The sequence below is a fragment of the Hermetia illucens genome, chromosome 1 (genome assembly GCF_905115235.1).
Source record: "Hermetia illucens chromosome 1, iHerIll2.2.curated.20191125, whole genome shotgun sequence".
Lineage (NCBI taxonomy): Eukaryota > Metazoa > Arthropoda > Insecta > Diptera > Stratiomyidae > Hermetia > Hermetia illucens.
The window spans coordinates 180,790,462-180,815,578 of NC_051849.1; the positions used below are offsets into that span (position 1 = coordinate 180,790,462).

Below are 25,117 nucleotides of genomic sequence, written 5' to 3' on the forward strand. Positions count from 1 at the left end.
ATGTGTCCCATAACCAAAGTGTTCCATAAGGAATTGTGCCAGGTGGTAAGTTGTTTCTCCGTGTACCGTGTGAGTTACATCAAAATTCACAGAAGCTCCTCTCGTAGTTGTCCCATCTTTGGGCTCATGGGATTCTGCATCACATCAGAATGACTTGCTGTCTTTCGTGAAATAATATGCCTTACTTGCTGAAAGATATATATATAAGCGCAATGAGGCTCTGTCCCGTTTTTGAAGCGATATCGTAGTCACCCGTTTATTCATAGGTTATGATAAGGGCTTTCTCCATCTTTTACTTCCCTAAATCCAGTTTCATTACTAGTAACCATGACTTGGTGTTATGAACAATTTCACTTGTGTTGCTCTACGACTTCGATGCGTTGCATAGCTACAATCACCGGCAGGTATTATCGTTTGATCCTCCGGGACGTAAAGGACGAACATTTCATCATACATTATATTCTTGACGTGACAATGTACCCTTTCAACCAATCGTCCGTATCATACCACAGAAGTCCTTGCGAGAGATAATTATCAATTAGTCCTATCAAGTTTCCTTTCTTCAACCGTAATACAATGAATTTAAAGCATTTTTCACCTACAGCGGTAAAGTCACACAACAATTAGAAGAGAAAATCGTATCCAGGCCGTTGCTGCTATACCTTACGCAAAAGAGACTTTACGGAACTCATGATTCCGCTATGAAAAACCATTGATTTCCTTAGTGGACTGACCGACCTATTGTATATCTACTGGGAGAGAAGCCCTTCTTTCTCCATTCAACCTAAGACCTGGGGGCTTCTGTATTATGCTCATTGTACCATCCCCTAAAGCAATTTCTGCTTGCGACCCTAGCAAATCCTGCTTTTTCTTCTAAAGCAGTAAGAAATGCATACACCATGTTCTGAAGTCTCAATGGGCCAGCCAAATTACCTTCTTGTTGGGCATCTAGAGATTGAAGTTTAAAATGTGCCGCCAATTTTATCCTTCAGCCCTTCAACAATTTTAACTATATATTGACTGTAAATATCAGATTCGTAAGCAATTGTATGCGTGGTAGATTGCTTAATTAACTTGAGGTTGAATGATTTTCGTGATGTCTCGCCCGGGGGTGGGCAACGTCACTATGGTTTCGTGGGTTTCATCCGAGATTCAGCTCACTTCGATGCCGTTGATCATCGCATAGGCGGGTTTGAATCGATTGATGGATCTTATGATGTTTCGCTTGGCGACTTCAACTTTGAAGAACTTATCCGTCCTGCTGATTATCTCATATAGGGCCTGGTACGCCTGTTTAAATTGTTTCCTCGAAATGACGTTACGGCTGAAGACATCGCACGCTGCCACCAAGTCCTTGAAAATGTTGACTTCCATTCGTTGCGCATCGTATTCGATTGGTTACGTGAGGTGTATAGACTTACCCATTTCTGGATTGTGGGAAGAAGAAATCGTCTGGGGGGAGCAACCGTACAGGATCTCGGCTGACGTAATGCCGAGGTATTCCTTTTAAGATGCCTAGCAGCACGAGCTTCCGATCAGGAGCTATTATAGCAGTGGATTGCTGCTTTGAACTGGCAATGTAAATGTTCACCCATATCATTAGCTGGAAGATGATACGCGATAGTTCTGACGTAGGTCCCACCGGGTCAGGTTGCTGAGTTCTTGAAATAACCTGGTTTCAAATTGTCTTTATTTGAAGTTATCCGAAGTGGCATTCCGAATATAGAAGTTTATATGTATGACAAGAAACGTTCTGACAACTGTGATGACCTTTTGATCGGGGAGTGATGCTACATCCGACCGACATGAGACTTCTTTTACCATGGTGAGACAATACCGTTGCCCCTCAAAATAAGACACAACGATAAGACCCCGATGCATACGCTCGAATCTAAGTGATGGTGACGCAAAGGGGACCTTTTGACATTTATTGGAATTATGCATCTAATTCCTGTATTAGGTTTTGACAGAAGGCTAAACTCACCTATGTGTTACCATATTAAGGTGGTGTTTGCTCAAGTGTGGTTTTCAACAACATACACCAATATTGTTGAAAACGGTTTTCCGGAATGGATGAGTAATGTAAGGCTGGATGGTGCCAGTAGACATATATCGCCACACCTTACATTTGGCGCCTGGAACCCGGAAATGATTCAGTCGAAGTGCTGAGCCACCCTGTTCCGACATCTTCATCAACAAACTAGGATATCAGAAGCTTTGCGTAATCTGATCTGATTCTAACCTTTCAATGCGCACTGATATACAGAGATAACGAAATTCGCGTGCTGAGCACTGGTTTTTTATAGATGGTGAACTCGCTTGCTTCAATCATAGGACGAAGTATCTTATGCCAGGTATACAAAAAAACAATCTTGAGAATAGTGCAGACGATCAGAATTTTTGGAAGAGGCACTATTCCGCATCTATACTTTACTGCCAAATAGTTTGACAGTTTTCTTATGCATCCAGGAACGACTGGACTGAGATTTTGTTTAGCTCCCTTTTAAACCGCTTCTATTGAGCGGTGATGCTTTCCCTTGGGCGTGGATTTTGTTCTCTAGAATAGAAAAAAATTTGGATGATGCCAAGTTGGGGCAGAGTGGGACTTAGGCAGCGTTGACCACCTTGTGCTGAGCAAGATACTGTGTTGCGCGGGACGCTGGATGGCTCAGCGCGTTGTCACGATGCGGCCGCCAATTCATGGTGATGGCGGATACGAACAATGTGTCCTTATGAGGACTTCCATCTAAGAAACTGCATTAACTGTTTGTCCGAGTAGTACGAACTCTTTGTGAATGCATGTCAATCAAAAAAGCAAAAGAGCACGGACTTTTGTTTGAATTTGCTCGTTCGTGCTTTAAGGAGTTGTGGGGAAGAAGGCATCTGCCTTTCTGAAGCCTGCTCTGCGGGTCGTATTGAAATACCACGTCTCGTCACTGCATTGTTAAAAAAGCTGGCAGACCGCTTTTCGGACGGCCTTCTGCTCCTCTAACAACTCTTGCGGTACCAACGTCGCGTACACTGTTCTGATAGCTAACTTTTCAATCACTCTCTCAAAAACTTGGAATTGAGGAACGCTCACTGTTCAGTAAATTATTCATTCGCGACACACTTTTGTCGGTTTTTTTGGTCGAATGGTGTTCGGAGCGGTCGTCCTATGCACCTCTTTCTATTCCTCCCAAAATAGCTTGTGTCATGATGATCTATAAAAAAAGTTAACTGACGGTTTCGTCCAGGGCAGCGGCTGATCACCAGACGCTGCCTCTTCTGTGCCCTAGGAGCAGCGTGACCGAAAGTAACGACAGATGGTACTCACTTCATTTATATATAATCGCAATCGCGGATAATGAGTACGAATTATATTGAAGTGAAATCCGTCATAAGTTCAGACCTAAACCAGGCCGAATTGAATTTTTTTTTAGGATGCTGGGAGTCCTGAGCCCGCACCCATTTGATTGCGGACCAAGCGATTACCATCTACCGTTACTTTCAGTTACGCTGCTCCCAGGGCAGAAAAAAACCAGTCCTACTTTTGTCAGAATAGACCATGTGTAATGCTTAGTTCAGTGACATGCCTTTATTTTGGCTCTGTTCGGGGGCGGGGGGGGGGGGGGGGGTTATTCCGGAAAATTCAATAGGATATCATAATGGTCGCCACTTCCTTGGTAGGTAAACTGAATTATTAAATCTCAGAGGCAACCGTTCTTAAGATCTGGAAGAAATCCATAGTGGCCAAAGAAATTTGAATCTCCACGCGAAATGCTGAAATGTTGAAAGCTGAGGTTGAGTGTCCTTGAATTTTGAAGCGCGAATAAAGACATATATCGACTTCTACGGCTATGAAGACTAACGTTTTCGTCAAACATAAACAGGCGATATAAGGAAGATGAAACCTGTGGTACAAATATATACTCTGGGGAGAACTTCCGGTTCCGGATTGTGAACGCCATCGAGTCGAGAACGCTGATGTTTATGTCCGATGGAATTTACAGTGTGAGCATCCTGATAGATCCGTTGGCAATCCTTCAAGTTGAAATGGTAGCTGCAGAGCTATCTATATCGAGCGTATTTCTGCTACTAAAGACTAGGGTCGTGATATGTTGGTCGTGGCTTCCGCGATGCTCGTCGTCGAAGAAAGTATGTCGTGAACCATCTCCGCTAAGTCGGCTGCAGTTTGCTGTAGCTGGCGATCCAATATAGAAGCAGGATTCTCACCGGGGGGCTTCTTATGGTTCTTGAACTGCGTTGCTAAGTAGACTCTACAGGTGACGAAGAAACTAGGAGGGTTTGTTGTGGAGGTGCCTTCTGTGAATTGTTACGTTTTCTTCTGCTTGCTCATACACAGTTGTATTATCAGTTGTTAGCGTAGTTGGCTTTATAACAGATAGCTCCTTTTAGCGACTCAGTTATAATTCCAGGAACTTCGTTGGTACCTAGCATATCATTCCTTATGAAACTTGTTTCCATCATTTTAAACTAAATTTCGAAATTGTGTGGATTATTCCTATTTTCGGAGCTACTGACTTTCACGATTTTTCGTCAGTTACCACCACCAGGGGTCACACTGACTTACAATAAATTTTCTCATCAAACCAAGGGACCCTGGGTTCGTCCGAATTCCGTAATTCATGGAGTCTCATATTTAAGGAGATGCTCACGTGGGTAGCCTGCAAAAACTTTAAAATTATTCAATTCAATTTCAATGAACGGTCTCCAAAAATAGACCTCCATTAGAAACGGATACAAAAACTCTATGGAGTAACAACTGACCGGAACACGTTCAAATTACATGACCTAAGCTATCAAGTGCGCTTACAATCACTAACTTATGTAACTCCAGAAGATACGGAAATAAAATGAGGAAGTAAGTAACACCGGCTCTTTCCGAATGCAAGGTGCAATATCTAGACCATTTCTCTAAGTATCTTTATGTGCATTTTATTTGAATGCTTTTCAGAACCAGAAGGAAAAAATCAATTTGCATTCTGCAATTGTACAACCGGCAAAAACCTCTCCTGAATTCACTCGGAATATCCATTCATTTTCCACAACCTGGGCAACACGTGAGTCGATATGCAGTCCCATAAAATTCCTTTTCTCGTTCGGAAAAGCCCTTTTCTGTAGAGATATTGCTTTTGGAATCCTTTGGGAAAAGCTAGGCTGATTCTTGAATTTTTCCTCCTCTCGTGCTCTCTTGAGTCGGGAGCATGCTACATCCGTTGTCTGTGTTTGTTCATTTCCTGGCAACATGTGTTCATGCTTCCATTTTTCACTTACTTAATGGTGACTCCCAAGCGTTCAGACTTTTAGTAATTGCATGCGAGAAAATAGAAGAAAATGCATTTTAGCTTCACCAAATGTTGGGGGTTCAGATTAGAGCCCATATTTCAATATGTCGTGGGACGTGAAAGCAGAAGTCAGCCAATCTTTACAGTAATACGTTTTTACTTTATTCAATAATTTTTGCCGATCCCATGCAACGTAATGTCGGGGCCGTAAAAAAGCATTCGATTAACTTTATGCCCTTTCTGGAACATCAATACCCTCGCACGGACCCCTTTTAGTCATCCTACACCTAAAGCGAATACCTAGATCATAATAATTTGTAGATACAGGCATTCGTTTTTTGGTCTCCTCTACCCATTCTGAAAATGACTGCTAAGCAACGACCAATGACACTTTGCGCAAAATCCTATTTTGCGATAAGAAATGAATGATGAAAAGAGTCCTTCTTCGTTCCTTGGGCTGTATATGTGAATGTACAAGAATACATACATCCTTGTGTTCCTTTTGCACGCCGCTATCTCTTGCCTCGTTTCTTGTGTGGAGATTAGATGCTGCCTAGAAATTCGTTGGATATTTTCTCGTCATAATTCGAAAAGATATCCACGAATGACCTAGTTTGCCGGTATCAGCTCCATTAGACCTTAAGGGAGCTCGGAATGGTTTTGAATAGGCTTCCGAAAGGAACTTGGGCAAGATTTCCTCCCAACGTTCTGGCAAAATGAAATTCATGTTTAAAATTAGTCATCACAGTCGAGATTAATTTCTGTGGTTGGTTTGCGGATTGCAAAATGGAGTTGGTTAAGATATTAGAAACTTGACATTCAAGACATCATTATTCGCTGTAAAATGTGGTAAACTCGAACTTAATTTTATTATTGAACATTATTGTTCTGAGAGTTGGAGCTAATTCAACCCACAACAAAAGGAGTAACTTTGAACTTCCACAACAGAAGCGTGGCTTCCGCAGAGAATGGGGGATCAATTTGAAATGAAAGGAATTGCTTCAGAGTTGTTAGGAATTTTGTGTCACCGCAAACGGTGACAGGATATGAGCGATAACCAATCAATAATTGGAGGGAAAAGAGAGTCCATATCTGAAAATACGATAGAGCAAACTCCTCAATCTATTCCCAAGGAAGATCTGACACTGATTTCAACATGCATCATAGTCCACACCTCGGGGCTCATGTAATGCATGTCCTTCTTTTGAAAACCCCAATACATCATCTGCTTTAACTATGTCTGCTGGTTCGTGGAAGTTAGTCCAATCGATTATTAGAAGCAAATATTGCTCTACACTTTCTTAATTGCAGCTTGAAAAGTTCCAGACAGACTGAAATTTCTCCCACTCCAAACAGCGTCAAACTTCTCCAACTAGGGATATATTACGTTATTGACCTTCTACTTTAAGAAAACAACTTCCATTACTACGACTTCTTAAAATCGATTGCCGAAAGTTTGTAATATAAAAAAACTCATCCATTTCAGAGCTACTTGTATCTGAAGGCGGTGCTATCGTGATTATATAGATACAACTAACATTTTTGTTTTAGTTAAGAGAACTTATATTGTTATTCCTGTAGTCTCAGAAGTGTTAGTAGAAAATTTACAAAGAACTTAGCTGTGAAAAGTGCGAAGACAGTGGACTTTGGAATGTATTGAATAAAGAAAACGAATGACTGATTTGGATACAATATGCCGAAGATAATGTCCAGTTGCTTAAAAAGTGGTAAGTATTATAGATTCAGACACACTAACCCTTCGTTATAACGAATCTCCAAAGGAGGGTAGCATTATTAGTTCGTTAGTACGATAACCGTTTTTTTTTTGGAAATCGAAATAGAACACAATTTATGTCTAATTACTAAAAAGATATCAGATAATTAATATATTAGTCTAATTATATGCTACCTATTTGCGAGGCCTAATGAAGAAGGGAGGGGGATTATGGGAATCCGTAATAGTAATTTCAATGAAAAACAAGTCGGGAAACCGGAAGCTGGACGCTTCAGGTATGAAAGGTTTTGTGCATTTCTTAGTACGTAGCACGTAATATATGCATATACAATATTATGTGAGAATATCCACTTTCGGATGATATTGACATTTATAGCCTTGAATTTGCAAAGAAGCGACAACTTTGACGTATTATAACTTTGTTAGCAATAGTGCGATTTCCACCAAACTTGGTAACATCATGCTCTATGTTACGCCCTATATTGTTGCGAAATTTCGTGGTCCTAGCATGAACTTAAGGGGGGTTTTGCAGCGATTACTAAAAATTATAGTAATATACTATTATTAACTTTATTTGTGCAGATATCAGTGTGGAAGGTATTTCGGAGCCCAGGCACCATATAGTGGCAGCCCACTGATTTTTTTCAGATTTTTCGGTTGGGTAGTTTCTGAGAATGGCCCCCGTAAAGGAATGGTTACTTTCAACCCCCCGCACTCCCCACCTTTTCAACAAATGTCAAAACTAAGACCGGCCTGGAAAAGTACTAACCGAAACCTTTAGTTTGATACCCCACATGGCTATATTTGATGAAAAAAAAAATTACACCCCCCTTTTGCATGTATGGGGACCCCCCTTAAATTCGACGTAAGAGGATGTAACTCACTGTATGCGTGAGCGTTCACAGTTCCCACCTTTTTACCAAATTTGGTGTCAATCGCTGTAACCGTTTCCGAGAAAAATGCGTGTGACGGACAGACAGACAGACAGACAGACAGACAGACAGACAGACAGACGGACAGACAGACAGACAGACAGACAGACAGACAGACAGACAGACGGACAGACAGACAGACAGACGGTAAACCGATTTTAATAAGGTTTTGTGTTTACACAAAACCTTAAAAAAGATATAATTGGGTGTCCGCAAAATTTCCAACCCGAACCCAAGTTTTTCTATTTAGGGCCCTGATATCTGTAACAAATGTGCAGGAAGATCATACTTACTGCGAAGGAAACCATCTTCTTTTTCTTCAGCCTTTGCCCCGTTCACAAGCCAGGTCGGCCCGTCGTGATCGGTTTTTTCGTTTCGTTCTATCAAATGCTGATCTGGATGCAATCGCAAGGCTTCCAAATCCCTATCTGGCATATCAAGCCACCACTCGGTCGGCTTTTTGGTCTCTTACCATCGACTTCGATGTTTAGACCAATCTTGGCAAGTGAATTCTCGTTAGCGCGAATTACGTGACCATACCATCGAAGACGCCTCTCGCGCAGTTTTTCCACGATCGGTGCATCCCCATATCGATCGCGGATATCCTCATCGTGTCACGCACATTACCACAAGACGCCGTTCATTGTCTTTTATAGTCGGCCAACATTCAGAACCATAGAGAGCGACAGGATGGACGACGATCACAAAGAAGTAACACCACTTCAGGTTGCGTTATTGCATGCGGCAATTTCATAACGCGGTTCTCCATTGGCTGATAGCATTGACCAAATAAGGTATATTCATTAGTTATAATATAATTTCATTATTTCTCGAGTTATTACAATCTGGACCGGTGCCGAATTTTACTTTATATTAGCACTTACTTAAAAATAAATATAAAGCGGCTCCTGTGGTGGTGGCCCATGGTAGGTTAGTGAGAGAATCCATCGAAAATTCTCCGCAACATTGAGCACGTATGCAAAATGATGTGCTTCTGCATGATATAAACCAGATGTTTTGAGAGTCGGAGGACATCAAGGGAAGCCGTGAGGGATATTCAACTATCAAGTACTGCCTGTGGCTTATACCTCTAAACCGGACATGTTCCCGTAATCACCCCATTGTTGTATGCAGGTTTTGATGGACAACCTTAACTATAGTGATAGTGAATAGTGCCCGTGTATTGCACCGGTGCTACAACAGTGCAGCCAGAAATCAGATATTCCAACTTCTCTAACGCCGAATTACACATTCTGTACATTTGGAATTGCCTACATAAATTTCTCCGTTTCAACAAAGAGCCATTTTTTCGAAAGATGCAGATCAATTCACGTATCTACCGTACATTGCCTTCGACATCCATTCATCGATCGGCTTTTGGTTTAATTTGGCCGCATTCAGAGAATTGAAAGATCGATCCTTCAAATTAAGTGAAGTCAGCCTACAATCTGCCTTGCAAACAGTCGCAGGCATGGGACGCGTCAACCCTTTGCTGTAAAGTCAAGTGCGTAGCAAATTGACTGGGCAGTGATGTTGTGCCGTAGGAATTTGAACATACTAGTCCATATCCGCTGCTGAGCGCAGGGCAATAGCGAAGCCAGGGAAAGAATAGCGAATATGTTCAGTGCGCTTATTTCATTCTTCTCCGAAGGATGCGATTTCAGCACCAGTTTCACACGTCGCAGGGATTCGAACAGCAGAGCGTCCTTTTGCAGAATTCCTAGGTGCTCCTAGAAGTCTGTCCCGGTTATAGCTTGGATGTGATGACTTTTGGTTGGCTTGGATTTGACCCTTACCTAATCCAAATTCCATCCGAATATCAGAGCTAAACATATCTACTATTCGCAACGGACTTCTAAGGTGGTCATCACAGTGCCAGCATACTTCATCAACAACGGCGCGACGAATGCTATCCGGTCTATACTTGCCTTAATAAGGAACTCCAGACATCTCGGTTTTGTGCCGAGGTGCACCACCTTAAACGCTGCATGGCGTCCTGGCGTAGGCCATCGTTCCATCTCAGGCAGGGTCTGCCTCGTCTTCTTTTTCCACCATAGATATTGCCCTTATAGACTGTTCGGGTTGGATCATCCTCATCCATACGGATTAAGTGACCCACCCACCGTAACCTATTGAGCCGGAGTTTATCCACAATCGCTCATAGACTTCGTCGTTATGTAGGCTACGGAATCGTCCATCCTCATGTAGGGGCCAAGGATTTTTCTCTCGAACGCGGCCAAGAGGCTCTGTTGGCTGCCAACAACCGTGCGCGGATTTCACCATCGTTGCTGTTATCGGTTGTGATTTTCGACACTAGATTGGAGAAATTTTCTTTATTGTTTTCGTTTGACTAGTGCGATTTGATGCTGTTGGTTCTTTGGCTTTTGGCGCTGACGCTAGCGCTAAGCAGACAATGCTGGATCATTAATTGTTGAAATCGATCTAGTCATGCCGAAGTGAAGTTATATTAGATTTAGAAATTGATACCCGTGTATATCTGTTGGTACTGGTTACGGCATGAAAATCTATTACACCATTGATTTTTTCCAATTTTCAGAGCTAATAGAGCTCTTCAATCATACATAACAGCAAACATTTAAGTAATAATTTTAGTTCTTCTGCTGCAACAATATTCTTTGTTACCTGCAGAATCTGTTTCAAAACTTTCAAGTAAGATTCTCGACATCGCCGTCGTATTTTTCGGAATATGATACTCAAAAATTTTAATCATACCACATGACTCCCTTTTATTCGCATGGAGGCTCTATAAAAATTTGCCTCCATTTGAAGACGTTGAAGACGTTACTACCATATACTTCGTCTTGCCTTCATTTGTGTGCAGCCCGAGATCTCAGACCGCCTGTTCGATCTGGATGAAGGTAGACTGTACATCTCGGGCCGTTCTTCCCATGATGGCGATATCCTCAGCATAGGCCAGTAGCTAGGTCGACCTCTCGCATTTACATCAGCATCACGGATCACTTCATCCAAGGCCAGGTGAAAGAGGATGCACGATAGGGCATCCCCCTGTCTTCGACCGTCGAGAGTGATGCTGTTGCTTTTATCTGTGCGAGGGCACATTGGTCAGGATCAGTCTAGTGAGTCTTATCAATTTCGTCGGGATACCGAATTCTCTCATGGCCGAGTGCAGTTTTACCCTAGCTATGCTATCATAGGCGGCTTTAAAGTCGATGAAAAGATGGTGCAACTGGTGTCCATATTCCAACAGTTTTTCCGTCACTTGCCGCACAGAGAAAATCTGATCTGTTGTTGATTTGCCTGGTGTGAAGCCTCTTTGGTATGGGCCAATGATATTCTGATTGTATGGGGCTATCCGGCCTAGCAAGATAGCGGAGAATATTTTATATATGGTACTCAGCAACGTAATACTTTTATAATTGCGACACTGCGTGATATCCCCCTTTTTATGTATGAGACAGATAATACCCCGTTGCCAGTCGTCAGGCATTGATTCGCAGTCCCATACTTTGAGCATCAGGTGATGAACCACCTGGTGTAATTGGTCGCTTCCATATTTAACCAATTCGACTGTGATTCCTTCGGCCCCTGGCCACTTATGGTTTTTGAGCCGATGAATTGTACGGACTGTTTCTTCTATACTTGGTGGTGCAGCATTTGTCCGTCGTCTTCAGTTGGTGGGACCTCCAACTCGCCGAAGTTTTGATTGTTGAGCAGTTCATCAAAATACTCAGCCCATCGCTCCAATATGTCCATTCTGTCGGAAATCAGATTTCCCTCTTTGTCTCGGCAGAGTGAACATCGACGTGTATAAGGCTTCATCCTCCTGACTTGCTGGGAAAACTTCCGCTCCTGGTGCGGTTGCTCCCTGTATTTTTCGAGTTCACAGATCTGTTAGTTCACCCAGGCTTCCTTTCCCCTCTATGAAGTGGTTCCTCCCCTCGACGAAGTTCGTGATAAGTCTCTGCGCGTGCCCGCGTTGTTTGAGAATGCAACATTACTCGGTATACGGCATTCTTCCATTCCATTGATAGGTTACATTCATCGTCGAACCAGCCGTTCCGAATTTCCTTGCGGCTGGGGTCGAATATGTTTGTGACCGTATTTATGATAACGCCCTTCAGGTGATTGTGAAGATCATTTGTTGATGCTTCATCTCCAGAATCTGCAATCTGACTGCGGTTATTGTGGCATCTATTTCCCCCCTATAGGTGTTACGGAGGGTTGTGTTGTGGATGGTTTCACTCTCACCTGATTGTCAGAGGAGATTCTGGGCGGTCTTGTTATTCGAGCTCGGAGCACTATTCCAACGAGATAGTGATCCGAGTTTATATTGACCCCTATATATTCTGGCATTCATCAAGGCTGAGAGGTGGCGACGTTCGATCAACACGTGGTTAATTTGGTTGAAAGTGGTCCCATATGGAGAGATCCAGGTATGTTTGTGAACCGTTTTCCGCGGGAAGCAGGTACTTCCAACAATCATTTCGTACAATACTGCTAATTGAATAATCCGCAGTCCTTTATCATTAGTATCCGTATGTAAGTTATGGGAGCCGACGTATCGCCTGAATACAGGCTCCGTCCCAGCTTGGTTGTTGAAATCTCCAAGTATGATTTTGATATTATACTTGGGACAGGCCTCGAGGATCCGCTCAACTGCCTCGTAGAAGGTATCCTTCTCCGACTCTGCAGTCTCCTCTGTAGGGACGCGAACGTATATGAGGCTTATATTTCTAAATTTGCCTCGCAAGCGCAGAGTGCTGCTGCGCAAAGCTGACTAAGAAACCTACTCTGAGCACATGGTTTACTGGATAGCCGCTATAGTATATGGTCTAGTGGCACTTCTCTAGGAAACCGGTCTCTGTTCAACGCATCTCTTGCAACGCTGGATGTCGGTTAGCTGCTGAGCAGCATTCGGTGTGTACAGGGAGCGCACTTTCCATGAGAAAATACGCAAATCGTTATTCCATTTTCGTTGCCGGATTCGTCCTTTTGAAATCCATCCAGTCCGAGCCTCCTTCCGTGGCTTCGTAACTTCGGTTTTCGGTGTAGGATTGTCAGTCTTACTCAACCCGCAACCTGAGGGATTAGTTTAGTTTTTGGGCGCGGGAGGCTCGCCTTCATCCTTCTCCGTCTGCACTTATTCATTAAGAATGAACTCCCAGCGATCACCATGTGGAGGTGGAGATAGGGTTTGGTAGTAGAGCTGTTGGTACTTTATGCTCCTTCGTGGGTACCAATCGACGTTTCGCACTGGAACCTATACTATCGGTTGACTGCTTGCTGGTACTATCTTTATTTTTTTCTTATATCTTTATTTGCCTTGAATCATTCAACATTCTTTTGGGAATTATTATTATGTTTTGGGTTCTGCATACTATTGCCTTACAATTTAGGAATTAATTATAAAGAAATGCATTGCAACTAGATTTTTCTTAATTTGAAGATTCCGTTTTCCGTTCATTCTCCATAACCCCGCAAAACTCTCTTCAGAAAGAGGCATCCTCCAATAGAATGGCCTGATATTGCCGAGGCAGGGTGGGAACCTTTAAGGTCACGCGTCACAATACGTCCCAGACTCGAGGAACATTGATTGAGAATTGGACCCGTCTTAGATCAACTCCGTTTTGATCGCGGCACGTGGGTCCGGAGCTCTACCTTTCAGTTTTAACTGGTATTTTAGTCATTCGGTAGGGTCGTACGAATCCCCCTGTTGGTTTATCTTTCAAGATCCGGTGCGGGTCCACGCATCGGTAAGGGCCTGTGAGTTTTTGTATAATGATACGTGGGAGAACCAGGTACTCAAAGGACCCCCACATTTCCAAGCCTGATCATCACAGAGGCGTGGAAGCACGAGTCGACACGGTCAATGTCGCCACACGGCCACACTGGTTGTTCTTTTGACCATCCTCGATCCCGATAATTTGGCTTGGCAAGACAAAAATCTGGATGTAGGAAAGGTTAACATCGGGTTGATTATGTGATTGAGGTTCGAAGTGCTGGGGAGGACTCTTTTGATATTCGTCGGTTTCCTGTAAATCTCCAAGTGTAATTTTTTTTTTTTTCTTCCCAATAGCCAATCTAAGAATGGTATTTCTCTTTCCATCTCCAGAGTGAGTTTGATCTTGAAATGCAGTTTATTGAGGGCGTTTAGTGTATTTTGACTTCGTCATTTCCGATGATTACGCAGGTGCTATTAACATACCTTTTTCAAAATCTTGAGTTAACTATGTGTTACCAACGATGAAATCTGTTTCTAATCGTGCCACAGCTCTTAGTTACTTCTATAATTCGGTGGCCTGTCAACTGTTCATCCTCTGAATAATCGTGCTTTATCTCCACTTTTTTTGAACTATCAACGAGGGTTCAATCTGACTGGGTTAATTAATTCTTTGTTCTTTGTTTCTGCTTAAAACCACACGTCTTTGTTTTCGACGAATTCTCAATGAAATATAGATGCTTCTAGGAGACTCAATTCTTGACCTCCAGCTCTTAATATCCACACCATCGCCTCATGAATAACCACCAAATAATTACCACCACCGGATGCATATCAAAAACTCGGAGGCAGTACACATTCAGATCCATATCCGGTCATACATTTGCCATAGACACATCAACTTGCCTGGGCGAATGTAGGAGCAGAATATGGTCAGCATCCAAAATTTATTATGGTCAGCACCTACCCTGGAAAACAAGGTAACGAAGTACAGCGGCAGTAAAAGTCCTAACAGGGAAATTCCATTCTAAAACTGGTTGGCGTTAACACTGCGCTCATTCTCACGTAAAACACAAACTATCCAATCACCACATCCTGGCTAGTATCCATCAACAAATACGCTTTTGTTATGGGATACAAACATGTTGACGTTGGCTATCGAGGCTACAAATCAACGAAAGCAAATTTGTTCGCTGCTACTCCTGTTGACTGTTATAGGAATTAATTTCAACACAGTGCCCTGGGCAGCTACTGCAACTAATACTTTCCCTTTTATTTATTTATTATATTTTCTCGTTTCACTCCATTCCCGGGAAAACTCACAAGAAGGTATTCTGGCTTGTCCTCTCCTGCCCAAATATTCACAGGCACATTCGGAGGCCTAGGATATTTTTTTGATTCTATCGCTTTATTGTGATAATAAAAAGAGAAATTATGATCCATTAAGCCGGTTCCACAAAACGCAATCACGAACGAAAGTATTTTCGCTTCACTGTTTTATTTACTTGCTCCTTCGTCCGCCTGGCTATCTGGTTGGAGGAATTCGTAGGTGTTGCTCTCGACCCGCAGTTCAAATGACATACACATTGCTTTTTTCGCTCCATGTTAACACTTGGGAAAGGACGAGGGATCGGCTACTGAACATGGGAGCGGAGACACTTCTCTCCACAGTGAATAGTAAATGAAAATGCAATGAATTTGGACTGATGTTTTTGGGTTAGGCCTAACTGGAATTATTATTCCGTCGATCGTCTTATCTTATCAAGAAGAACGAGTATGGACTCATAAACTCACACATTATTGAGAAAAAGACCCAAGAATGTTCCAACCCGCATCGGATGCTAACCCATTTCTTAAAGAAATTTCAGATTCATGATAAGGAATTGCGAATAACCATTGAACAACATGGACAAGGAAATCTTTTGTGGAACGGAGATATTGGAAAGAAAATACAATAATTTTTAATTCGCCCTCAGTATTTTGGGTGACTGGAGAAATTGCGACTATTTGATTGTTACTTGAAGGTTACCTCCGTCCCTGTGCTGCAGCAATATGACTGCATCTTTGTGAGACTCTTTGAATAATCCAGCCATCCACATGATGTATCTCAAGGAAAAAAACTGTTGCATCCTTTGCTTTGAAGTAAAAAACTTAAAAATTAGAGAGCTAATTTCTCTCTCGAAACCGCTGTTTAAGCTTGACTGCACTGCACTGAGTATTCAATACATTTTGAACCATTTGGAAGAAATTGAGTGATACTAAGGCTTGCCAATTAAGGAGGCGTTCAGAGAAATGTCTGGAATTACAACTTACTATTTTTACTCCATTAGGGCAGACATTAAAAGGCATAACCAACGTCATGCCATTCATTTCTCTACTTCTTGGATGGTACCCGAAATTTACTTCTAAGATTAATCAAGAAAAAGTATCAGCTTAAATTAGAGTTTGATGTTAAGCCCTTAACCCTCCCTTCAAAATTCCATTCAAAAGTAAAATATACATATGGTTGCCATTCGCCCTTGATGGGATTTAGCGTGGCAACCACGCCTATGTGCCATCGTTTGCGGTTACCTGAAATGCCCTTCAGCACCCCCCACGATGTCCCGAGACACTTGCACTTCTCCTTTACTGTTCTGCGCCAACTGTCTTTGGGGCGACCCGCTCATCCGCCACCTTGCGAGAGTGGATTCCACTGCATGGCGTAGCTTACAGTGCAATTGTCGCCCCTGCTTAAAATGTTACCTATCCGCTGCCACTTCCGCCTTCAGATCACAGTAAGGTGCCACTATCGGCACAAACCACGCTTCCCACCTATTACTGCAGTTAGGGAACGTGCGATGACCCGTCAGACTGAGAACTTTGGTTTTGTTGGCCTTTGTCTTCAGTCTAACTCTACTTTCCCCTCTTGCCCCGGTAAGAGAGCAGACAGATGTCATCAGCGTAGTCGAGGTGTTTGAGGAAAGATGCCATTGTCCACTGAACGCCTCTACGTCCTTCAGACAAGGCAGCATGAAGAACGCCACCGATAAGAAGAAGAAGAAGGAATAATATCGGTGACAGGATGCAACCCTGGCGGACTACCCTTTATACCCCAAAATCTTCCGAAATTTTACCTCGGTGCAGCACGTGATATTTCGAGTCATCATATGTCGCTCTAATAATAGGTATTAGCTTCTCCGGAATGCCCCTCCTGTGTAGAGCACGGCATATACGCTCTCTGTTCATACTAAAGAAAGCTTTCCCGAAATCGATGCAAGTGCAGTGAAGAAAAATTCCGTGCACTCTCCGGGGAGAACGTCAATCACGGCTTTACTTCATTTGAGTGCATTGATGGTCGAAAATATTTCTACAGTCCTCCAAGTACCCACATGTCACGGTGACTAGCTATTTCATCCACAAGAGAAGGAACCTCACCGGATGTGATCCTGTTAAGAACTATGATGAAGTGTCCTTTCCACCTGTTCGGTTGTTCATCATCGTGGATGAGAAGTCGACCGTTGACGTCACAGGACCATCGAAAAATTTGTGACCACATGCAAGTTCATCCATAATGTGGTATACATCTCTCAAATCATTACGATCTACGGCATTTTCCGCTTCCTTGAACAGCGCAATAGCAAATTCTCTCTTGTCACGGCGTACTACGTATTGCGCTGAATTTCTCGGGATTTCGCTCGCAATTGGTGCTCGGGCCCGTCACGCCCGCCATCACTCGCAGCGATCAGAAGAGTCTTCAACCCTTTCCGTTCATCGATCCGTTTCCACGATTCAACAGTGGGCAAGATCTTACGACGCCTTTCGGGACGTGGCCGACGTCCTGTTCACCACCCAAGATATGAGCAGTTTCGATACCAGCCCAATAATAATAATAATAATCGTTGAGGCAACAATCTAATTGGACCAGGGCCTTGAAGTGTGTTAGAGCACTTCATTGAAGATCGTAATGGTACACTACAGTACACTGTAGGAGGCAATGTGGTCAGCATTGCGGTCGCCCGAGATTATTACCCTGATTTGACTCAGGTACTCATTCACAGCTGAGTCGACTGGTATCCGACGTCAAATCACGATACAAATCCCACTGCTACCAGTGAGATTTGAACCGCGATCTTTCGTACGACAGCCTTGCGCTCTAACCACAGCGCTATCGGGACACAAGCAGCCCAATGCTCATCAATATTCTCAGGCGGGTTACTCAGTATATCTGCCGCTGGATCAGTAAGATAGCTCGCCCACTGCCGTCCGACAACTGGTCATACAAGTGTTCGACGTTGATCTTGGGGGGTGGCCGCTTCCCTACCATGCAAGAAGTGGCGGACGCAACACGCAAGCGATCGTAAGCGACCATCAGATGGTAATCCTTTTCGAGACCGATGTCAGCGTATTTCTTATCTCTGATTACTCGTTCGGCATCGATCAATTGAAACCCAACTGGCCTTATGGGAGACTCTGTACTCAAACAATGTGCCACCAATGACAAGGCGGTGAAAGTTGCAAAAATCCATGAGCACCCCACCAATACCGTTACGGTCGCCAAGACCGTGTTTCCGAACAACAGCGGTCAAAGGGTAGTATAGGTCCCAGGGCGAAAAGTGGATTGGTACCGACGATGGAGCATAAAACCTGGCAAACGCCTGCTGAACCAGCACCAACAGCTCTACTATCAAACCCTTCCATGGTGGTGATCGCTGGGCGTTGTTTCTTAATGAAAAACTGCAGACGGAGTAGGATTAAAGTGAGCCTCATATGCCTAAAAAAGGTACAAATTGTACCAACTGATTCTCCAGGTTGGGGGTTGGGTAGGGTTAACAACCCTACATGGAAAACAGAAGGAGTCTCGGATAGACTGGATTTCAAAACGACGAACCCGGCAACGAAAACGGAATAACAATTTGCGGATTTTCTCATGGGACGTGCGCTTCCTGTATAGACAGAATACTGCTGAGCAGCTAGACAATGCCATGTCCCAATATAAGGCTGATGTAACAGCGTTGCAAGAATGCGCTGGGCAGGGATCAGTTTCCTGGAGGGGACCCATTACACAATATATTATAGTGGCCATCCAGTAAACCATGTGCTCGAAGTAGGTTTCTTAATCAGCCAAAAAATGAAACCTTCTGTTATCGGCTTTGAAAATATAAGCGAAAGGCTGTTGCTCTCTCTCTCTCTCGTTCACGCTCATGCAGAGGAAACTGCAGAGTCACAGAAGGATACCTTCTACGAGGCAGTTGAGCGGACCCTCGAGGCCTGTCCCATGTATGATATCAAAATCATACTTGGAGATTTCAACAGTCAAGTAGCAACGGAGCCCGTATTCAGGCGATACGCCGGCTCCTATAGCTTACATACGGATACCAATGATAACAAACTGCGCACGAAATGTTTGTTGGAAGTACCTGGTTTGCGCTTACCAATCCGCGGTTTTGTTTACGTTTCCGTAGCAGTTAAGTTTCAAAATTTGCAAGTTGCTAGCCCTCAAATTTCTATCCGTTTTAGTCGCCTCTTGCGAGCGACAACCATGGAAGATTTTCAGTGTATTCTTAAGCACCAACTAACAGGGCAAGGTTCCAAAGTGGAAAGCTCCCGATGATTCCTGCTTATTACACTTGGCCAGGCCTTTTTAAAAGAACATCTTTCCAAAATGAAGAACTACGCCGCTATTCATTTCACCATCATCCGGTCTAGGCCTGCTTCTCTGCATCTGAGGCAGAATCTGCCGCGTCTTTTTTTCCTATCTATGCTAATATTGCCCTGCAGGCTTTCCGGGCTGGATCTTCATACAAATGGATTAAATTACCCGCCCACTGCAGTCTATTGAGACCAGATTCTACCCACAACCAAACGATTGCAATATTTCTCATAAAAAAACTTTGATCCGTTATTGACTTGGAGTGACATCTGTTTAATATAGGTCGATAATGTTCTGGACGTATACGAAGAATATCTTATAGATGGTACTCCGGGTACTTCTGTGTTTGATGCACTAAGTGGTATTTCCCTTTTGTTTTGCACAATACCTTATTAAAATTGGTTCATTGTCTGTCTGTCTTTTTAAGGTTTTGTGTGAAACAAAACCTTATTAGAATCGATTCGATGTCTGTCTGTCCGTCTGTCCGTCTGTCTGTCTGTCTGTCTTTTTTTTTTTTTTGAGGAGGTGGAAATCTTCAAAAGACACTGGTCTGGACACACCAGCGTGTGGGATTTTTACCCACTAAAACCACCCCCGGCTCCCCCCCTACCCCGTGGAACCACCTTTAGGTATTACATCACGGGGCGGAGTTAGCTTACTTTAGCTAGGTCTCCTTCCGTCTTCCCGCGGGGTCCGTAACCGCGCCTTCCTCACTTCTTCTGCTTTTCGCAGTTTCTCCTGGATCACTGCGATCATGAAATTGATCGCATCCCAGTCTTCCTGGCAAGCTACCATTCTCCGGACAAAATTTTCCGGTGATAGCACTTCACCTAGAGTTTCCTCTAGGTTCCTCCTTTCTTCCACGAACCTAGGACATTGGAAGAATACGTGCGCTGGGTCTTCCGGGACCCCGTCGCAGTTTGGACAATTAGGCGAGGTGTCCAATTTAAACCTGTACAGGTATTGACGGTATCCTCCATGGCCGGTGAGAAACTGGGTGAGATTATAATTGATCTCCCCATGCTTTCTCTCCAGCCACTCCCTGATGGAAGGGATCAACCTGTAAGTCCAACGACCTTTTTCTGACTGGTTCCATCGCTGTTGCCACCTGCTTATGGATCTCTCTCTTTCGGCTTTTTTCACCTGCGATAAGGGAGAGATGGACCTGGTGTTATAAATGTTCATCATTTCGGTTGCCAGGATGTCAATTGGCATCATTCCCGAGATGATGAACGCTGCATCGTCTGAGACGGTCCTGAAGGCAGAACACACCCTTAAGGCTGTTCTTCTGTAAACCCTACTCAGTTTATATGCATTTCCTAAAACCTGCAGCGCGTTTCCCCAAACTGGGACTGCATACAGCATGATAGAACTCACCACCTTGGCTATGAGCAGCCTGCAAGTATGCCGCGGTCCTCCTACGTTCGGCATCATCCTTGCGAGAGCCATACTCGTGGTGGATGCTTTTTTACAAGTATGCTCTATGTGCTGCTTAAAATTGAGTTTTCCGTCTATCATCACCCCCAAGTATTTGATGGCCGGCTTGGAAGTGATGATACGATCCCCGATTCTGACGCAGGCGTAATTTCTTTTGCGGCGCTTTGTGATGAGGACCGCTTCCGTCTTTTCCTCCGCGAGTGCCAGTCCAGCACTTTCCAGCCAAGCCTTAACAGCACTGATTGCTTCGCTTGAGTACAACTCAGCATCCTCGAGATGCTTTGCGACCACAACCAGTGCTATGTCATCGGCGTAACCCACCACCGTGGCCTCCTCCGGAACCGGAAGGTTAAGCACATCATTGTACATGATGTTCCACAGTAGTGGGCCCAGTACAGAGCCCTGTGGGACACCCGCGGAGACAATGTACTCCTTGGGTCCATCATCAGTATTATACCACAATGTTCGCTCGTGCAAATAGCTATCTATGATAGTGGCAAGGTAGGTGGGAACACCAATCGTCGCCAGAGACTTTCGTATAAGGTTCCAATTGGCCGAGTTAAAAGCATTCCTCACATCCAGGGTGACCACCACACAATATTTGCTGGTAGAACCCCTTCCGTGAATTGCATTTTCGGCCAAGCCAGTAACCATTTTGATGGCATCAATGGTTGATCTGGCTTTGCGGAACCCATACTGCCTATCTGAAAGGCCGCCTTGGCTCTCGACGACTGGGAGTAGTCTATTATAAATAACCCGCTCCAACATTTTCCCCATAGTGTCTAGAAGACATATGGGTCTATAGGAGGACGGTTCCCCTGGCGGTTTGCCAGCCTTAGGCAGCAACACCAGCTTCTGCCGCTTCCACGTCGCTGGAAAGATACCCTCGGACATGCACGTTTCGAACAGCTCCGCGAACATATCCGGTCTACATTTGACGGCAAGTTTGAGCGCCTTATTCGGTATGCCGTCCAGACCCGGGGCTTTGCTGTCGCCTATTCGACTGCAGATCTCCAGCAGCTCGGCCCTGGTGACTGGTGGAGACGGCGTCACATTCAGGGGACGCTGGAAAGTGTTAGTACCCCGCTCTTGCTGGGGAAATAACCCCTGGATTATTTTCAACAAGAGCATAGGGCACGTGATCTGCGGTGATGATCGGCCTCTGAATCGCCCTGTCACGATTTTATAGGCGCTACCCCACGGATTTATGTCCGCTTCTAAACAGAGCTCCTTGAAACATTTCCTCTTACTCCGCTTTGTGTAACATGGAGAGCTCTATCCGTGGACGTGCCGGCTTTGCTAGGCAGGTCTAGCCACACTTCCATGAATGTTGGCTCATCCATCGCTTTTGCAGACCATCCTGGTGTTCCTCTGGATTTCGGCTCCCGGGGTGCGGGTCTCCTGCCTTGTGGCTCGGTCCTTAGTTCAAAGGTGATCGCCTGGTGGTCGCTGTACGTGAAGTCCTCGCTAACTTGCCAGGACATGCCACGTGCCAGCGCAGGGCTGACAAAAGTCAGATCTACAATTGAACCAGTTCCCCCCTTCCGATAAGTGTTTACATTGCCTTCGTTGGCCAGAACTACATCTAACTGGGCAAATGCTTCTAGTAAGCACCGCCCCTTTGCGTTAGTCTCTTTGCTGCCCCACTCGATAGCCCACGCATTAAAGTCACCGGCTATCACCTTTGGACCTCGTCCCCTTGCGTCATGAACAAGATCATCTAACAATTCTTCAAACTCAGGAAGTGTGAGGCTCGGTGGAGCGTAGCAGCTGTATACGAATATACCGCTTATTTTCGCCCACACAAAGCCACTAGCCGCCTGACGCATACTATATTGTATGGCTTGACGACCGCACGCCCATATCGCCGCTCCACCACTCGCATCTGTGACCCATACACCACCGTCAAGATTTCTGTACGGTTCACTAATGATAGCAACCTCCATCGCGGATTCGTAAGTGGTCTGCGCAAGCAAATCTTGTGCGACCCTGCAATGATTTAGGTTTATTTGTATTAACCTCATTTTTTCACTGCAGTTAACGCCTTCCTAAATTCTGGGCATTTACCACTTCCGGCAATATGCCGGTTATCCCTTCCCTCCTTTTCTTCGCACAGAATGCATTTGGGGTCTCTATTGCACTCCTTGGCAATATGTCCTTTTTCCCCACACCGTCGACATCGATCGGACCGATCGATGCCGGTAGTGCATGCCTTCGCGAAGTGTCCAAACATTAGGCATTTGAAGCACCTTTTTAAAGAGATCTGTTCCCTTAGTCGGCAAACAACCCATCCAATCCGAACCTTCCCCACGGCCAACAACTTCTGCGCTGACTCTACTGGCAGTCGCAGTGTGGCCGTTTGAGTACCGCCATAAGCTTTTCTAAGGCTCACGATAGATGCTTCCCCAAATTCCTCCAACTTGAATTGTTCCTTCAAGGCAGTGCAGATCTCTTCTCTGGATGTTACCTCATCGAGATCCTTGCACTGGATATAGATCTCATGTTTTTGGGAACGAACCGCGACATTTTCCCCAAGTGAGTTTAAAACTTGGTTACGAAAGCCGTCAGTTTTCCCCACGCTGGATTTTTTCAGTTCAAACATTATTCGGAAACGGCTGAACCGATTGTCACGAAAATTGGTAGGAGTATGTAATCTACCGTTCCCTTTACATGCAGCAACTCACGCCATTTTGTGTTAAGTTTAAGGGGGGGCTCCCCATACATGTGAAAGGAGGGTGCAAAATTTTTTTTCATAAAATGTAGCCATGTGGGATATCAAATGAAAGGTCTCAATTAGTACTTTTCGAAACTGGTTCAATATTTGATATTGGGCGAAACATAGGGGAGTGTAAAAAGTGTAACAGGTCTCGTTCTCAGAACCTATCCAACCGAAAAATCTGAAAAAAATCACAGTAGTGCATCTCTACGAAATCTAGGCCTCAAAATATATCCGGTTCCGATATCTGCACAAATAAAGTTAATAATAGTATATTTCCACATTTTAGAAATTTACCCGGCACCCCCCTTATGTTCATCCCAGAAGTACAAAATTTGGCATGCATATAATGAAGAACATAGTGCACAGTTTGATCAAGTTTGAAGAAAATCCAACTATTATTGACAAAGTTATAGGGGGTAAAACTTTACCATTTTTTGTGAATTTCGCGCACTCTTCATGCATGACTGCATGACGTCATCATCACATATCAATTCGTCAATACCACAACCAAATGAGTTCTCATGAATGGCGTCCCAAAATTATTTTGTTTTAGTTTTTTAGTCATTTGTATATGAATATCAACTGTGTATGTAGGTATATAGTATGTATATGCGTGCTAATGAACTTTGTGGGTAGCGCCTATTCAGATAGATATAAGAAGTAAATCGGAAATATGGGTACGATCAATTTATATACGTGCATATATGTGTACAGTATTCGGAAATAGGCAGTTTGTTTGTTTAGGGTGAGCGTAGTTTGGAAAAATATGAAGGAATATGTTGGGTTTGTAGCTATATACGGATAGAAAAATGTGCGTTGAAATTTCTTACATAAGATGAACACAAAACCTTTATACCCGAAGCGCGAGCTTCCGGTATTCCGACTTGTTTTGTTTTTGTGAGAGCTGGCCAGGACACACCAGTGTGTGGGATTTGGAAGGATACGTGATCCGGGACCCTATCGCAGATAATCAGGTGGGGTGACCAACTGAAACCTGTACAGGTATTGACGATGTACATCATGGACCGTGAGAAACTAGGTAAGATTATAGTGGGCCTGCCCATGTTTTCTCTCTGGCGTTGTTGGTCTGTTGCTATCTACTTATAGATCTCTGTCTTTCAGTTTTTGCCCCTACAACAGAGGAGAGGTGGACTTTACGTTATATACATTCGTCATTTTGTCTGTCAAGATTTCAACTAACAACGTTCCTGAGATGACGAATACCGCATTATCTGAGACTGTCCTGGTTTAAATTCAAGTTTTGATATGAAGACTATCCTAACTTTTTGTCAAGGGGTAGGTACGTACTCCAGAGTAAGATTGGTCGGACAAATATTTTACAGATATCGATCTAATGGTCTATACCCTGCTTTAAATGTATCCATGGCAGGCTAAAAGGTTCGCAAAAAGATCAATCACTTGTTCTCTCCGATGTTGTAGTCTCAAGATTCTGTACTAACTCAACTCCGGAGTTTGTGAATGACCCATTCGGTTTCATGAGAAAGTCCAGCTTGTACGACTCATTTCGCTTAAGGGGCCATTTACTACCATTGTGTGTGTGTGTGTATGGTGGGGGAGAAGCTACAGCTTCTGAGCACTCAGGCCGTGTTGGCCCATTGTACTCGCCTCTCCCGTCTAACGGAATATTCCGGATTCGTTAACGTATCGCAGGATTT

The 25,117-nt window shown here is 44.0% G+C and overlaps 1 protein-coding gene across 9 annotated transcripts in view; it reads left to right on the top strand.

Annotated features, from left to right (window-relative positions):
* LOC119661449 (probable G-protein coupled receptor 158) overlaps positions 1-25,117 on the top strand; it is a 207,119-nt gene that overhangs the window by 11,980 nt on the left and 170,022 nt on the right. For 8 of the 9 annotated variants that reach the window (XM_038070796.1, XM_038070795.1, XM_038070794.1 and 5 more), the window contains exon 2: positions 6,775-7,015. The gene's annotated coding sequence lies outside the window, so the exon portion shown is untranslated. The remainder of the gene's footprint in view (positions 1-6,774; positions 7,016-25,117) is intronic. The other variant, XM_038070798.1, reaches the window with a different exon arrangement.